Source organism: Henckelia pumila, chromosome 4 (assembly GCF_033568475.1).
Source record: "Henckelia pumila isolate YLH828 chromosome 4, ASM3356847v2, whole genome shotgun sequence".
In the NCBI taxonomy this organism is placed as follows: domain Eukaryota; kingdom Viridiplantae; phylum Streptophyta; class Magnoliopsida; order Lamiales; family Gesneriaceae; genus Henckelia; species Henckelia pumila.
The window spans coordinates 131,218,893-131,238,070 of record NC_133123.1 but is presented as its reverse complement, the minus strand read 5'-3'; positions in this window follow the sequence as shown (position 1 = coordinate 131,238,070).

Sequence of the window (19,178 nt, the reverse complement as noted above, 5' to 3'; positions counted from 1 at the left end):
TCCCTTAGATGAGACGACATGACCCAACACTATACCTTGCCCAACCATAAAATGACATTTTTCAGAATTAAGAACCAGGTTGGTTTCGACACACCTCTTAAGAACTAGAGCAAGATTAGACAGACAGTCTTCGAAAAATTCACCATAGACAGTAAAATCATCCATGAAGAGTTCTAATATGTGCTCTACAAAATCAGAAAATATACTAATCATACACCGTTGAAAAGTAGCCGGTGCATTGCATAGACCAAAGGGCATGCGTCGGTATGCAAAAGTTCCAAATGGGCATGTGAATGTCATCTTATCCTGATCTTCCGGTGCAATCACAATCTGAAAATAACCAGAATAACCATCAAGAAAACAATAGTAAGGATGGCATGCTAACCTTTCAATCATTTGATCAATAAAGGGAAGAGGGAAGTGGTCCTTTCGGGTTCCTGCATTCAGCTTCCTATAATCAATACAAACTCTCCACCCATTTTGAATACGGGTGGGAACCAACTCGTCATCCTTATTTTTCACCACAGTAATTCCGCTTTTCTTGGGTACCACTTGAATCGGACTGACCCACTGACTGTCAGAAATTGGGTAGATGACCCCAACTTCAAGTAACTTCAGAATTTCCGCTTTGACCACCTCCATCATTGGTGGATTCAATTTCCTCTGCGGTTGACGTGAGGGATTCGCCCCATCCTCCATCAAAATTCAGTGCATGCATGTAGACGGGCTAATTCCCTTGATATCTGCTATGGTCCACCCAATAGCAGTTTTATTCTCCTTCAGAACCTTGAACAATTGTTCTTCTTGCTCGGCTTCCAAGCTGTTGGAGATGATGACAGGTAATGTTTCTCCTTCTCCAAGGAAAACATACTTAAGGTGGTTTGGAAGCGTCTTTAGCTCGATCACTGGCGCCTGCAAAACAAATGGAAGACGCCTAGTATTAGAAATTGGTAAAGATATGTAAGAGACATTACCTGACTGAGGTAGCTCAGGTGAATTATTCAGAATTTTCTCAATCTCTTCCACTTCTTGACTGCATCGAATCCCATCTTCCGTCTGCATAATGGGTGCTGTAATAGTCACCTCTAATTCATCTTTTCCTGCATGCTCACAAAAATCTTGTGCCAAGAAATCCACAACGTCAACAGAAAACACACAATCATCACTATCAGGAAATTTCATGGCATCATAAATATTAAATTTCACAACCTCGCCATCAAATTCCATAGTGAGTGTGCCACTGTGAACATCAATTTTTGTCATGGAAGTTTTCAAAAAGCCTGCCTAACAAAATAGGACTATTATGATCACCGTTTTCCATGTCTATCACATAAAAATCGGCAGGAAAAACCAACTCATTCACTTGCACTAACACATCTTTGACTACTCCCCTAGGATATGCATTAGACCTATCAGCTAATTGTATGACAATTCCAGTCTTATTCAATGGGCCAAGTTTCAAGGATGCATAAATAGAGTATGGCATGACATTAATTGATGCTCCTAGATCTAACATGGCTTTTTCAAGTCTAATATTTCCTATAGTACATGGGATGGAGAACATACGTGGATCCTTGCATTTGGCGGATAATTTTCTTTGGATCACTGCAGATACATTCTCACCTAATTCCACTTTCTGACAACCCTTCAATGTCTGTTTCCTCTTTGCTGTGCACAACTCCTTCAAAAACTTTGCATATCGAGGTACCTATTTAATAGCATCTAGCAATGGAATATTAACTTCACATCTACGAAAAGTTTCATAGAGCTCCTTAATCCCCTCACCTTTCCTAGAGTCCTTAAGTGCTAAGGGAAAAGGGGCAACAGGCTTATATTCAGATAAAGGAGGGAACTTACCTCTTGGCGCTTCATCCTTGGATGCTTTTTCTTCACTTACCTTTTGCTCTTCTTCTTCTTTTTGCTTCTCTTTGGGCTCAACCTCAACTTCTTTCTCCTTCACCTTCAATTCCTTCCCAGTTCTTAGAGTTATTGCACTTGCGTTCTCTCTTGGGTTCACCACAGTTTGAGATGGCTGACTGCTGGAATTTTGTGCTTCCAGCTTGTTGATTGCTGTAGAGAGCTGTCCCATTTGAGTAGTTAAGTTTTGGATACTTGCCCGGGTGTCCTGTTGGAAATCCAAAGTGTTAGTTGCAAGATCCTTAACTATATTTTCAAGAAACTCACCTGGTGTAGGAATTTTAGGGCGCTGCTGTTGTGGTTGAAAGGGTGGCCTAAAATCTTGATTTTGCGGTGGAGCCTGAGGTTCAGGTTGATTTGCTTGTTGATTCCCGTATCTAAGATTGGGATGATCCTTCCAACCAGGATTGTACGTGTTGGAATACGGATCATACTTCCATTGTGGTGGTCCAGGAAATCCGCCAGTAGCGTTTACCTGTTCAACTGAGTCCTCTTGAAGTGTGGGACACATATCAGTGGCGTGTCCTATTGCAGCGCAGATGCCACATGCCTTCGCAATCTGTCCATTCCCTACAGCCATCTGACGCACAAAAGTCGTTAATTCAATTAATTGCTGCTCAAGGGAAGAGACATTTACCTTGTTGTTTCTCCTGGGTGCATGATCAATTCTGTTGGTGCCAAATTGCTGAGAATTGACAGCCATATTTTCTATTAAGTTCCTTGCTTGCACCGGAGTTTTGTCCACAAAAACTCCTCCACTAGCCACATCCAGCATACTCCTGTCATGAGGTAGCAAACCTTCATAGCAATATTGAATTAAGAGATTTTCACTTATCTGATGTTGCGGGCAACTAGAGCATAGCTTTTTGAACCGCTCCCAATACTCGTGAAGTGATTCCCCCGTTATCTGCTTGATTCCATAGATCTTTTTCCTGATGTTTGCTGCTCTCGACGCTGGAAAATATTTTTCGAGAAAAATTCTTTTCATGTTAGTCCAGGCTGTGATCGATCCAGAGGGCAAGTAGTATAGCCAATCCTTAGCAGCACTTTTCAAAGAGAAAGGAAAGGCTCGAAGTTGGATCTGCTCCTCTGTTACTCCATGTGGCTTTATGCTAGTGCACACTACATGGATCTCCATCAGATGCTTATGAGGATCTTCGCCTGCAAGATCATGAAAAGAAGGCAACAAGTGAATTAATCCAGATTTCAATTTGAATGTAGCATTATTTTCTAAGGGGGGAAAAGTAATGCATAAGGGTTGCTGATTCAAATCTGGAGTGCTCAATTGTCTGAGGCTCAGGTTCGCATTAGCAGCCATCTCTTCTTCTTCTTTTTGTCTTCTACGAGCTTCTCGCCTACGCCAGTGCAAAGTCTTTTCAATTTCCAGGTCGTAGGGGAATTCTTCTTCAGACGAAGAATCACTTGAAAGCATGAACGATGGGAGAGGTACTAGAGATAAAGAAAAGACAGAGAGTGAGATAAACAAAAAAAAAAACTAAAAAGAACACAAAAAAAATTTAACACTGATTCCCGGCAACGGCGTCAAAATTTGGTAGCGCTTATCGTGTATGCCCAAATTACCCGACTCACTCAGGTAAATAAAAACATGCAGTAGTGTGAGTAGCGATCGTTCCCACGAGGAAAGGTAAAATTCCGTGCTCTTTAAAAATACGAAAATAGTAAAAAGGGGGTTTTTGGTTTGAAATTTATCCACTAAAATTTAAAAACAATTATGAATTCAATTCTATCAATTACCAAACACAATTAAATCACAACGGAAAATTCAATAAGAGACAATCCTTGGTTTTGGTCAACTACACCCTTGATATCATTCGTTCGATCATCGATTATCTAAAAATATTTAATCATGTTAAATATTCATCATTGGAAATTAAATTCATGTTTCACCTTAATTGTAGTTAACTAAAAACAAGCGTTCTAAGATAACTCTTACCAATGAATTAACCTAATACAAGCGATTAGATTTAAACCCACGATAGCATGCAAAATAGTAAAACTGATAAATCTAGACAACTCATACACAAGCGGATGAATTTAGCCTAGTCAATTATTATCCCTATAATTCCTAATCTCACAAGCGGACGATTATTAATTGCAGTTTCTTCGCAAATCAGATAATTCAAACAATTACGGATTCAAACTCCAATTTAGCAATAGATTTTATATAAGAATTATCAGGTGATCAAGCTAATAATCAAATATACAATCATGAAATAAATCAGAATAATTATTGATACTCAACAATAATCAAGCTCTGTAAAACATAAATCTCACGAATAAATTAATCAAGGGCTTCTTCTTCCTTAACCAAGTATTAAGAACTAGCCAACACAATTCATGAAGAACAAAATAAAAATAATAATAAAAGGCGGAATTCTAGAATTCTCAGAAAAAACCTAGTCTTTGCAAGAGATAAATCTTCAACTCCAACTCCAAGTCTGCGTTTTTTTTTCTCCTCAAACTTCAATAAAGACTCATATCTTGGCAACAAATCGTCCAAAGATAAGTCTCGGAATTAAAACAAGAGTTTCCAAAACATAAAATTCTTCCAAAAATAAGTCTGCGCACGATGGCGCGGGCGCGCAATGTAGTGGCACGAGCGCACAGCTTCTTCGCATCTCGCATTCTTCAGAGTGGCGCGGGCGCGCCAAATTCCTGCACGGGCGCTCCATTCCCACGCATAAATTCCTTGTTTGCTACAGACCATCGCGCGGACGTTCGGTGTAATGGCGCGCACGCGCCTGATGTACGCTTCTCACAATATTCAGAGCAGCGCGGGCGTGCGATATTGATGCGCGGGCGCGCCTTTGCTTCGTATTTTCTTCTTATCTTCATCTTTCAAGTCTTGATCTTTGATTTTTCTTCCATTCTTTCTAGCTTAAATCCATCAAATCAAATCCAAGGCTCTTCTTGCCTTCATCCAACAAAAACAACATAACATCACATAATACCTACCAATCAAACACAAGATTCAAGCTAAATACTAAGAAATATAAGCGCATAAAATGCACTTATCAGTTATTTTTGATATTTTATTTAACTAAGTTAAATGCATGCTTAAGCTTCTGATTAGTAGGTGATTACGGTGCGGGTCACTACATTTATGGTATCAGAGCATGCATAGTAATCTTGGGATCTAGATTGTTGAAATTGGGATTAACTTTTAATCATCGTGTAGATGGCGGGTCATGGTGACGAGAGTAGTCACGGCAGCATAGGTGGACGCTGGGGTGATTAGGATGATCGAGAGCATCGTCGGGGCCGTCATCACCATCGCCATGATGATCACAGGCGTTTCAGCATGCATAGGTTTATGCATATGGGTCCGAAGCCTTTAGTCGGAGGAGAGTCACCGGAGGATGCGGGAAACTGGCTACGACGTATGAAAGTTTGTTTCCGGGAGTTTCGATGCACTGAGGAGCAACGGATGGAGACTCTTGATTTCCTGGTCGAAGGACGAGCTCGGAAGTGGTAGGATTCTACTTCTGCGCCTTTTATTGTTGCCCGAGGAGTTGCTACTTGGGATGAGTTCCGCACGGCTTTTCATAAGCTGTATTTTCCTCCTGCTCTCCGACAGACAAAGACAAGTGAGTTGCTGGGTTTGCGTCAAGGATCGATGTCGATCGAGGAATACCAGTTGAAGTTCTTTGAGTTACTGCCCTATTGCCCCCAGATTTCTGATAGCATGGAGGGCGAGGTGTTATAATCTGTTCCTACAAGGTCTTAATCCGGAGATTCATGACCGAGTTGCTGTGGGAGATGACATGACTTACGAGGGATTAGTGAGCTGATATCACCAGGCAAAGGATAGCATTTGCTGTAACAGATCCTTCTACTCATCTAGACCCGCGAGTTCCTTGGGTCCCCGTGCTCAGTCATTCAAGAAGTCTAGTTCTACTTCTTCTTCCTTAGGATTCGGGGAGGTGATGAATTTCGGCAGAAAGAATCAAGGTCCTTGCAAGCATTGTGGTGGGAATCATCCTGCCAACAGGTGCCGGAAGGTTTCAGGGGCGTGCTTTCGATGTGGAGAAATTGGCCACCTGAAGAAGGATTGTCCACAAGCCGGGGGAGCTGGTTCTGGCTCGGGTTCTGGTTCTCAGGCTTCAGTGCAGCAGAGGCCACAAGGAAAATCGACAGGGGGTTCTAATTTGAAACCTCGTGCTTCCAGTCAAGTATTCGCCTTGAGACATGATCAGGAGGTGGATGAGAATGAGAAAGTTATAGCGGGTACGTTCTTGTTATTTGATATACCTGTTTTTGCACTCATTGACACTGGTGCATCTCATTCTTTCATATCTGCACGTTTTGTTAAGAAATATAAGTTGCCATACATTTCACTAGACACAGTGGTTGTTGTTTCTACCCCGACGGGTCAGTCTGCATCGGCTAAGCGTCTAGTGATGGGTTGCCTTTTAGAGTTCGAAGGGAATGTCTTGATGGTGAATCTCATGATATTAGCAATGGAGGATTTCGATTGCATTTTGGGAATTGATGTGTTAAATACATACCGAGCTTCAGTGGATTGTTACCAGAGATTGGTAAAATTTCATCCGGTTGGCAATGATAGCTGGTTCTTTTACGGTGAGGGAGCGCGACCTCAGATACCATTGGTATCAGCTTTGAAAGCTTGTCGAGCATTGGAATCTGGCGCGGAAGGCTACCTCATCTATGCAGTTGATACATTCACTGGAAGTATTGGTATAGAAGCTATTCCTGTTGTGAACGAATTCCCAGATGTATTTCCAGAAGAAATTCTAGGATTTCCTCCAGTACGCGAATTTGAGTTCGGTATAGATCTGATGCCAGGGACTTCGCCTATTTCTCGAGCATCGTATCATCTGGCTTTGTCAGAGATACGTGAGTTGAAGCAGCAGCTTCAGGATCTGTTGGACAAGGGTTACTTTTGTCCAAGTGTTTCTCCTTGGGGAGCACCTGTTTTATTCGTGAAGAAAAATGATGGATCTATGCGTTTGTGCATTGATTATCGCCAGTTGAACAGGGTAACGGTCAAGAATAAGTATCCTTTGCCTCGTATAGATGATCTGTTTGATCAATTGCAGGGTACTTCGGTCTACTCGAAGATTGATTTGAGATCTGGATATCATCAGATGCGAGTTCGAGATCAAGATATAGCCAAGACAGCATTCAGGACCAGGTATGGGCATTATGAGTTCCTAGTAATGCCATTTTGGTTGACTAATGCACGGGCTGTATTTATGGATCTAATGAATCGTGTATTCAGAGAATTTCTGGACAAGTTTGTCGTTGTATTTATTGATGATATCTTGGTGTATTCACATGATGTAAATGAACACGCTTACCATTTGAGGCTGGTATTGCAAACTCTGAGGGATAGACAGTTGTACGCCAAATTAAGTAAGTGTGAGTTCTGGCTGTATCGGGTGGTGTTTCTTGGCCACATTATATCCAGAGATGGAGTTTCTGTGGATCCGAGCAAGATTGAGGCTGTAATGAACTGGTCGCGTCCGACGACGGTAGCTGAGATCCGTAGTTTTCTGGGTCTAGCAGGATATTATCGTCGCTTTATCGCGAATTTCTCGTAGCTCGCTCGACCTTTGACACAACTTACTCGGAAGGGCGTGAATTTTGAGTGGTCCTCAGAATGTGAGGAGAATTTCTGTGAAGTTTGTAGACGGTTGACTTCTGCGCCTGTGTTGGCTTTGCCGTCTGGATCTGGAGGGTATGTAGTGTACACGGATGCTTCTCTTCAGGGACTGGGATGTGTCCTGACTCAGAATGGGCATGTGATTGCATACGCTTCTAGACAGTTAAAAGTTCACGAAAATAACTACCCAGTGCATGATCTTGAGTTAGCAGCTATTGTATTTGCATTGAAGATCTGGCGTCATTATCTTTATGGAGAAAGATTTGAGATCTTCACAGACCACAAAAGTCTCAAGTATTTGTTTACTCAGGCAGAATTGAACATGAGACAGAGACGTTGGATGGATTTGCTTAAGGACTATGACTGTGAAATCAAGTATCATCCAGGAGCTGCTAATCTCACTACTGATGCCTTGAGCCGCAAGGTGCGACTATCCACACTACAGACTTGTTCTGTGGCAAGTGCAATTGAATATTGTTGTTCTTCAGGGTATACCTTCAAGCATAAGAAAGGTATGCAGAGTATCCAGATGTTTGCGATCTTATCTGAGCCTGCTTTGTATTCTCGGATTCGAGATGCTCAGATGGCTGATCCAAAGACCCAGCGTTTGGCTCGTTTAGCCAGGGATGATAGTTCGTCTGGATTCCATTATCAGTCAGATGGTTTTCTTTGTTTATCTGGCCGTATTGTTGTTCCGAAGGATGATACTCTGAGGGAGGAGATTTTATCCCAGGCTCATCGTTCTAAATTGAGTATTCATCCGGGGAGCAACAAGATGTACAAGGATTTGTGTACCAGGTTCTGGTGGAAAGGAATGAAAAAGAGTGTGTATCTATATGTTTCTAGATGTTTGGTGTGTCAACAGGTCAAGGAAGAGCACCGACGACCTGGAGGGTTGCTTCACAGTTTACCTATTCCTGAGTGGAAATGGGAGTTGATCACGATGGACTTCGTGACCCATTTACCGGTAAGCTCGAGGAATTATGATGCTATCTGGGTTGTGGTGGACCGACTCACCAAGTCATCACATTTCATTCCTTATAACCGAGACTTTAGTTTTGATAGGATGGAACGATTGTACATCCAGGATATTGTTCGATTGCACGGAGTGCCTGTGAGCATCGTCAGCGATCGAGATCCCAGGTTTACTTCCAGGTTCTGGGGGAGTCTTCAGCGCACTATGGGTACTACTCTTAGTTTGAGTACAGCATATCACCCAGAGACTGACGGGCAATCAGAGCGCACGATTCGTACTCTTGAAGACATGTTGCGAGCATGTTCTATGGATTTTGTTCCAGCATGGCAAGATCAGTTGTCATTGATTGAGTTCGCGTACAATAACAGTTACCATCGCAGTATTGGGATGGCACCGTTTGAGGCGTTGTACGGGCGACGATGTCGTACTCCACTGTTCTGGGAGGAAGTGGGGGAGCGACAGGTTGAGGGACCAGAGTTAGTCCAGCAGGCTGTTGATATTGTTGGACAGATCAAGAAGAGAATTAAGATTGCGCAGGATCGACAAGCTAGTTATGCGAATGTCAAGCGCAGACCTTTACAGTTTGAGGTGGGTGAGAAAGTATTCCTGAAAGTCTCACCATTTCGCAGGATTTTTAGATTCGGTCACAAAGGTAAGCTATCTCCTAAGTTCATTGGTCCATTTGAAATTCTGGAAAGTGTTGGAGATCTGGCTTACAGGTTGGCGTTACCACCGTATTTGTCAAAAATCCATGACGTGTTCCATGTTTCACTGTTACGACGGTATGTGGCGGATGAGTCTCATATCTTACAGCCGTCTGAGGTACAAGTGGACTCGGATTTGACATACGTGGAGAGACCTTTGCGTATCATAGGTCATAAGGATAAGGTGTTACGCAACAAGAACATTTCTCTTGTTCTAGTTCAGTGGCAGCGTTGAGGCACTGAGGAGGCCAATTGGGAACTTGAGAGTCGTATGCGTACAGATTATCCAGAGTTATTTTGAATTGTTGTATTTTCAGATTGTAACTTGTAAAATGAATCAGTTTGAATAAAAGATGTTTATTCAGTGTTTTACTGCATTCAGTACTTAAGATTGTTCGAGGACGAAATATCTTAAGTAGGGGGAGAATGTAGTAGCCCGGTTCCATTTTACAAGATTAAGTGATTTTAAACATGTTAGAAAATGACATATAATTTTAAAAGTGTCAAAACATGTTTAAGGAGTCCTTATTTGGTAAAAATAAGTGGAAAATCAGATCCGCAACGTCCGAAAATGGTGGGGTAGGTCCCGGGGGTCTTGGGGGCCCAAAACTAGTTCGAAAACATGAGAAACAGTTCGGAGCTTCCGGGCAGATCGGAGCTTCCGATCCGAGATAGGAGCTTCCGATCCAAGATCGGAGCTTCCGATCTCAACCAGAAACAGGTGTCAAGGAGATTTAAACACGTGGCCAGATGCAGGAGATCGGAGCTTCTGATCCTGCGATCGGAGCTTCCGATCTCGGCCGTCCAAAACGTGGCAAACATGCACCGATCGGAGCTTCCGATCCTACGATCGGAGCTTCCGATCGTGGCCTATAAATAGGCCATCCGAGAGCCTCATTTTTCACACCAAATCATATTCTTTCTCTCTCGGTTTTAGAGCATTCTAGGAGCTTTTTGGGGTGTTTCCGGCCTTCCTATGCTTGGTCCGGAGGTTGGCAAGGCGCTCCAGGGTTACGGTGGAGTGGTGCCCAAGTTCTAGGGCAATCGTCATCAGTGGGCTGACGACGGACGCAGGTATAGCTCTGGCTCCTTATAGTAAATAGGGAGTATTCTATAGCGTAGTTAAGGCTTTTAGAATAAAGTGGTAATGCATGAGTACTTTGCATTGTAGTGCGGACTGTAGGCTTGGACATAGTGCTGGCCTAGCTTGCCTAGTGTATGAGGTACGGAAGTATTATTCGAGATATCCAGATTGAGTATGCATGTATTATGTGTTTGCATGGATTATGTGATTGCATGTTTTATATGCCTTTATATATACAGCATGTCATGACTGTATGTTGCATACATGAGCATATTGAGCTTTACCTTAGAGGTATCCTGTAGTAGGGCGCTCACCCTACGAGTTTGTGGATGGTTGGATACGTAAGTCTTGTGTCAGGTCACCTTATGGTTGGACACATGTACTAGTATCAGGTCACCATTATCCACTGGGTATATGAGCCACCTCCTGATACGACGGCGCAGCGTGCTATATACCCTGGGCCCGGTTTCTTGACCTGAGAGTCTTGGTACCCAGTTCACTTGCATACATGCACACATAACACCGTATACTCATACTCTCGTATTGAGCTTATCATGATCACGTCCCGTAATTTGTTGTATCTGGACACCCTATTCCATGGGGCAAGTCTGCGGCTGGATGATGCGGGTGGTTCCAGGAGAGCTTAGGCGATGGAGGACCAGCAGGGTTATTGTCTAAACTTTTGTTTTAGTTGTATTTGGGTTAATACACTGGTTTTATTCGATTTGGTTATAAACAATATTTTTATTATTGTTTAAGTTTCCGCTGTTATTTCTGATATTTTATTTAATTAAGTTAAATGCATGCTTAAGCTTCTGATTAGTAGGTGATCACGATGCGGGTCACTACATCTCATGTTCCTGAGCAGTAGATATTGTGAGCACTGATTTGATCATGGAAGAGGTCGCCTCATCAGTGTTTGGGCTAAAAAAGATAGAGGATTTTGCAAAATTTATGAGATGTCCTGTTACGCTAGCTAGTTCGAGGTAGCTGGCCTCCTAAGAAATGAGGAAGAATTTAGAGAAGAACAAAGAATAGAAGGAATGTTTGGAAGAACAAAATATTCATTCTCTTGATTATAAACCATCACCGAGTATTTATACAATATTGACATGCTATATTCTTCTACTATCCTTTTCTTTATTCATTGGCTTTACAAATGTATTATTTGATATTAACACTAAAGTCAGTCAACCGACGTGGTGCACCCCTGATTCTCTTATTATTCTCTTCAGTGTTTGTGTGTACTGTAACATTGCCCACCCCATCAAGAGTCACCTTGTCCTCAAGGTGAAAGTCAGGATAAGCAGAACACACAAAGGAAAAATCCTCCCAAGAAGTTTCCTCCAAAGGAAGCCTATCCCACTTTACAAGCACTTGAGGCACCCAACTGTCACCTCATTTAAGACGCCTCAAATCCAGAATAGCCAAGGGTGTGACCAACAATGAGTTCTCAATAGAAACGGATGGAAGAGCTTGAGATGTAGCCCCATCAGGATTTGGACAAAACCTCAGAACAGAAACATGGAAAACTGGGTGGATCTTACTAGTGGCAGGAAGAGCCAACTTGTAAGCCACCGGCCCAATACGTTTGACAATCTGGAAAGGACCATAATATCGTTTACTAAGTTTAGTAAAGTGGTGCCCAACAACAGAAGTTTGACGATAAGGTTGCAATCGAATAAAGCACCACTGACCCACTTCGAAATTCACCTCTTGTCGATGTTTATCCACCTGTGATTTCATTCTCAATTGTGCCTTTGACATATTATCCTGCAGAAGAGTTAAAATTTGATCTCAATCGGAAAGCCAATGATCAGCAATCTCAACTAGAGAAGACCCAGCAATGTAAGAGGGCAATGAAGGTGGAGGTTTACCAAAGACAGCCTCAAAAGGAGTCATCATTATAGCCGAATGAAAACTTGTATTGTAACAAAGTTTAGCCCATAGCAAATATTTAGACCATGTATTCGGTTTATCCAAAACAAACCCCCTAAGATATTGTTCCAAGCAACGATTTAAAACCTCCGTTTGTCCATTCGATTGAGGATGATAGGCACTAGATGTGCACAGAGATGTTCCACTTTGACGAAAAAGCTCCTGCCAGAATCTGCTAAAAAATAAAGTATCACGGTCGAAAACGATGGACTTCGGAAAAGAGTGATGTTTCACAACCATTTCTGCAAATAGAGTAGCAACCAAAGTAGCGGTAAAGCCAGATTTCAGAGGTACAAAATGACCATACTTAGATAAGCGATCCACAACAACAAAAATAGCAGCAAAACCATTCGAAAGTGGAAGACCAGTCACAAAATCCATGGAGATATCTTCCCAAATATTGGCAGGAATTGGTAGGGGCTGAAGAAGCCCAGAAGGTTTGCTGGTGCTACACTTAATCTGCTGGCAAACATGGCATTCAGCAACATAAGTCTTGACATCCCGAGATATGCCCTTCCAATAGAAACTCTTATCCAAACGAGACAGAGTTTTCTGAACTCCCCCATGACCTGCTAAGGGTGTATCATGGAACTCAGAAATCACTTTAGGTTTGAGTGGCGAGTTTGGATTGAGGCATAAATGATTGTGTTTATACAGCAAGCCATCTTTGAAGGAGAAAACAGGTGGAATTGTAGAAGAAGATGTAGCATTGGAAAAAAGAGACTGATAAAAGGGATCCAATAAAACCTCGTATTTAAGTTCAGAAATCAACTAAAATAGGGGAATGGAAAGAGCAAGACACTCAGAAGAAGGGGGCTGGAATTCGTCATCAGAAAACTGACGTGACAAAGCATCCGCGACAACATTGGATTTTCCAGGTTTATATTGGATATCAAAATCATACCCTAACAGCTTTACAATATATTTTTGTTGGTCAAGGGTATGAATAACTTGAGTGAGAATGTCACGAAGGCTTTGGTGATCAGAAACAATTGAAAAATGGTGATCAAGAAGGTATTGTCGCCGCTTAGCCACAGCCTGTGTAATGGCTAGAAGTTCACGCATATAAGTGGATGATTTAGCCAGACGAGGGCAAAGTTTCTTACTAAAATATGCAATCAGATGACCCTCTTGCAATAGAACAGCACCTATTCCTGAACCTGAAGCATCAGTCTGAATCTGAAATGGAATGGAAAATTTGGAAGAGCCAAAATAGGAGGTTGACTTAAGGCTGATTTGAGGGAAGTAAAAGAAGACTGAGCAGCTTCAGACCATAAGAATTGATCTTTTTTTAAGAGATCAGTAAGAGGGGTGGCCAAAGTAGCATAGCCTTGAACAAACTTCCGGTAAAAACCTGTCAAGCCTAAGAAACCCCGCAAAGCTTTGAGATTTCGAGGAATTGGCCACTCTTGAATTGTCTGAATCTTTCCAGGATCTGGGGCTACCCCCTCCCTAGAAATAATATGACCCAGATAATCAATTGAAGTTTTGCCAAATGAGCATTTAGAACGCTTAGCATAAAACTGATGGGAATGTAAACAAGAAAGTGTAAGATCAAGATGGTGAAGATGGTCATCCCAAGACTTGCTAAAGACCAAGATGTCATCAAAAAATACCAATATAAATTTGCGCAAATACTCTCGAAAGATCGAATTCATAGAGGCTTGAAATGTGGCAGGGGCATTTGTAAGCCCAAATGGCATAACAATGAATTCAAAATGACCATCATGAGTGCGAAAGGCTGTTTTTGGGATATCATGAGGGTGAAGGCGAATTTGATGATAACCTGCACGAAGGTCTAATTTTAAAAAATATTTGGCCCCATGCAGCTCATCAAAAAGCTCATCAATAGTAGGAATAGGAAATTTATCTTTGATTGTGATTAGTTGAGGGCCCTATAATCAACACAAAAATGCCAAGTTGCATCTTTCTTTTTGACCAAGAGAACAGGTGACGAAAAAGGGACCTGGCTTGGACGAATGACACCAGAATCGAGCATCTCAGCCACAAGCCTTTCAATCTCAGATTTTTGAGAATGTGGATATCGATAAGTTTTAACATTGACGGGATTTGTACCAGGAATAAGATGGATTTTATGGTCAATAAGGCGATGAGGAGGTATGTACTTGGGATCAGAAAATACATCCTTATACAAGTCAAGAAGAGCAGAAAGTCCATCTGAAGCAAAGTGTTCTAGAGGAGAAGCAAAGTCTGCAGAAAGCGAGAACAACTGGAAGCACTCGGATATTGCATCTGTCTTAGCCATACGCTTTAGTTGATGCAATTGAACTGGTTGAACCCGTAATAATGGTTCACCCTGCAACGTACTAGTCGACCATCCCATGTAAATTCCATATACATTTGAGAATAATCGATAGCAATACGACACAAAAGCGCAAGCCACTGTACACCCAAGACCACATCGGCCCCTTGAAGGCTAAGAACATAAAAATCAATATAGAAAGTTTCAGATCCCAACATAATACACACCTGAGAACAGAACCCTTCACAAAATAGAGTCTGGCCATTGCCCACCAAAACACTAAAATGAGGCGAGGGCTGAATAGAAAGGTCCAAAAATTTAGCAACTCGTTCCTGTATAAAATTGTGTGTACTCCCACTATCGATCAAAGTCTGCAACGGCATCCCCAAAATAAGAGATTGAATGCGTAAAGTTCTAGGAGATACTTGCCCTGCCATCGCATGTAAACTGATTTCTGGAACATCAACTGATTGTTCTTCTGTTTCAAGCACCGGAATAAACTCATCCTGAAGATCGACCTCATCGTCAACCAGAAAAAAAGATAATCGACCCTTACACTTATGACCAAAAGCATACTTTTCATCACAATTATAACACAATCCTTTCTCACGCCGAGCAGCCATTTCGGATGGTGAAAGTTTCTTGAGAATTACAGTATGTTTGTCGTGTACCATCCAAGAAGATGAATTCGGAGCTGGTGTCGGCAATAACGGAGGTAAGGAAGAATTTTTTGATTTCCACAACTGCTTATCACTCTTGAATGAACTCCCCAGGCACTCGAAGTATACTTTGAATCAAGTGAACGGTCAACAAATAATCGTGCAAGCCCCATCGCTTGAACCAAGGACTGCGGCCGATACACCTGCACCTCTTTGCGTAAATTAGAACGCAAACCAGATACGAAGCAACTAATCAAAGCATGCTCAGGAACCCCAGGGATCTTATTAGCCAAATTTTCAAACTGATGTTGAAATTCCGCCAAACTACTCAATTGCACCAATTTACACAACTTGCCGAAGTGATCCTCATATTCAGACGGTCCGAATCATTTCTCAATGGCCTCCAAAAACGCTGTCCAACTAGAGAACAACTGATTTTTTCTCATCCAATCAAACCAGTCCAAGGCGTCACCGTCTAAGTGAAAAGATGCAATGAGTAACCGTTGTGGATCTGGTGTGTGATAATAATCGAAGTAACGTTGGATCCGAGAAATCCAAGCCAACACATTATCCCCACCAAATCAAGGAACATCCAGACGCATCAATTTCAATGGAGACAGCTGATCGACACCACCACTATGCGACGCATGGAGAGAATTAGGGTTACCGGAAGGATATGGAGAATGCTCCTGCATCGGATGTTGTTGCTTCCTAACACATTGCTCCACATTAGCATCCAGTGTTTGAAGACCAATTGCAAGATCTTTGAACGAATTTGTGAGAAATTCAATGCTAGAGTTCTGCTTCTCAATCAACGCGGCGTTAGTATCCTGAATTCCCAAAAATTTATTGAACATTTCTTCCCATTGTGCGAGGCGAGTCCCGTCGGCCATGGAAGAAGAATCGAGAACAAGCAACGAGAGCACCAATTGTTACGCTAGCTAGTTCGAGGTAGCTGGCCTCCTAAGAAATGAGGAAGAATTTAGAGAAGAACAGAGAATAGAAGGAAGGGTTAGAAGAACAAAATATCCATTCTCTTGATTATAAACCATCACCGAGTATTTATACAATATTGACATGCTATATTCTTCTACTATCCTTTTCTTTATTCATTGGCTTTACAAATGTATTATTTGATATTAACACTAAAGTCAGTCAACCGACGTGGTGCACCCCCGATTCTCTTATTATTCTCTTCAGTGTTTGTGTGTACTGTAACATGTCCCGACGACTTTTTATACAATTTCAAGCAATTATTGATTCCATGACAATCCGCTATATGGGCGTTAAAGAAAATAAGACTATCATCTGCAAAAAAAACAAATGAGAAATTGGAGGGCAAGATGTAGCAATCCAGATCCCTGTAATCAATTTCCTGGCTTCAAAGGAACTCAATATAGATGACAAGCCTTGAGCACACAAGACAAATAAAAAGGGAGAAAGCGGGTCACCTTGACGCAACCCTCGACTAGGAACCACATTTCCAACAATCTCACCATTTAGTGCAAAAGAGTAAGAAACGAAACGAACGAACACATCGCATAACTTTATCAATCCAAGATTGAGCAAAACCTAGTTTCCCCATAATAAGTTCCAAAAAGCTCCATTCAATTCGATCAAAAGCCTTACTCATGTCAAGCTTCAAAGCTGCATATCCAATCTTTCCTTTTTTCCTATTGCAGATCCAATGCAATACCTCGAAACCCAGCAATATGTTATCAGTAATCAAGCGTTTTATATATGTATGTTAAATTCAATTCAATGACAAAATATGATGTTTATAGATTCTAAAATTATTTTGATTTAATTATTTTATTAATAAAACAATTTTAAATTTATTTATTTAATATATTTAATAGAGTTTTTTTTATGATTTAAAAAAATAGAGTATTTTTTATAAATATTGAATCATTTACAACATATAACTAGGGATGACAATTTTCTCCGAACCCGATGGAGAATCAAATATCTGACCCGAATGGAGGAGGGTATGGAAGAGTTTTTTGGACCCGATTAAATAAATGGGTAAATGGGTATGGGGATCTCGTATATGGGTATGGAGGCGGATGTAGTGATATATTCCTACCCATACCCGACCCGATACCCGATTAAATATAATATAAATATAAATTTATATATATTTACATATTAATTTATATTAAAAAAATGCTGATTTAATTTTTTTTGTTGAATTATGTTAGTTGGATTTAACAATAAAAATTATTAATATAAATCTAACGCTATTATGTAGGATAATAATGTTGAGATAAATTATTTACAATATTTTGTTATTTCTTATAATTCTTAGGTTATGGTTATTGATTTCTTTTATCTTTCATTTTTTTTCTTATTTTTCTCTTACAAATTTCATATAAAATCTGATAAATAAGCATATTTTTATCAAAATAATTTAAATTTGAACAAATGTATTTGTATGAGGTAGATAGATAAATGGGGGATGGGTAGGTTATGTATATCCGATACTTCGACGGGTATAGAGATGAGGATGAAATGGAATAACCGACGGGTATGGGTATGGGTATGAGGATGAATTTAATAAATGGATATGAGGATGGATACGTGATATCCTACTCATATCCAACCCATTGTCATTCCTACATATAACTTATCACACGTATACTTTAATAATTATATGTATCATTTATTTTTTTATTTTTTTAGAAGACTGTATCTTTTATTTTATTATATTATATCTCTTATTGCACATTTTTCACACACAATTTATGTGTGGGACCTGGCCCCTATATATGGGGCCCAGGCTATGAACGGCCCAGATCCACCGGGTGAAATTCACCCGGTGAATCACCCGTGCATATGCGGTTGCCTCTTTACACGTAAATATTTCACTTGTCTCGTCCAAGGAACCATTATCTGTAATTTTTATATCATGTACTACAAATATTGTCTCATCCAATCAAAGGGAATTCGCATGGATTAACCTGTATTAATCCAGCTTTCATCTCAACTCTATTATTTGATAGTTTCACTGTCCATTCATACATCTTTACTATTATTTTACAATAAACAAACACCTTTTAAATTTATTTTCATATTTAAAAATAAATATAATTATTTTTTTAATTAACATAATTTCATTTTTGATTAAAATAGTTTTAAATTTTTTTATTTTAACAATTTTTGTATACTACCCCACCCCCACCCCAAGGCCCGTGGTTCTGGAAAAAAAAAAAAAAAATTTAACGTGATTAATGTAATTAATTTCCAATATTTGGGTTTATTCTGATTCCTTGGAGGCTATTAAATTATTCGTCAGTTCGATTGGGTCCGAAGGGAGTCTTGGTGTCTGAAGATGTTTTTTTGGACTTTAAGCACGTGCGTAGAAATGCTAATGTCTCGGCTCATAAATTGGCCAAGTTTGCTTTGTTTAATCTTAGATATTATTCGTGGTGTTTTGTTGATTTTTCTCTTTGGATAAAAGAGGTTGTTTATAATGACATTTCTAAGTAATATATGTTCTTGAGTCTAAAAAAAAATTAATAAATTTCTCGGCTGATATGTCAAACCAGATTATTAATATTTACACTCACATTGGTGCAATAACATTAATTGATGTTAATAATCACCAATTAACCCACCAATGTAGACGTTCTTATTACACATCTTTCACTTGTTTCGTTCAAGGAACCAATCGACGAGTAATCCAACTTTATTTCATAAACATTTAAAAACTTGAAAACACTTGCAATAAACCCTTGCAAATCCTGCCTTTGTTTTGCAAATTTGTAAAAATGAATAAATAAAATCCATAATCGTTTTTCTTCCGGCATTTACAAACACTGCCTATAATTTGTTGGTTCTAGATCGTTTAAAACTTGTAATAGACTTTTAGATTTTGGTTCACATGACAGAACTGGAATCAAGAAAATTATTGCACGACAAAATAATAATAATAATAATAATAATAATAATAATAATAATAATAATAATAATAATAATAATAATAATAAT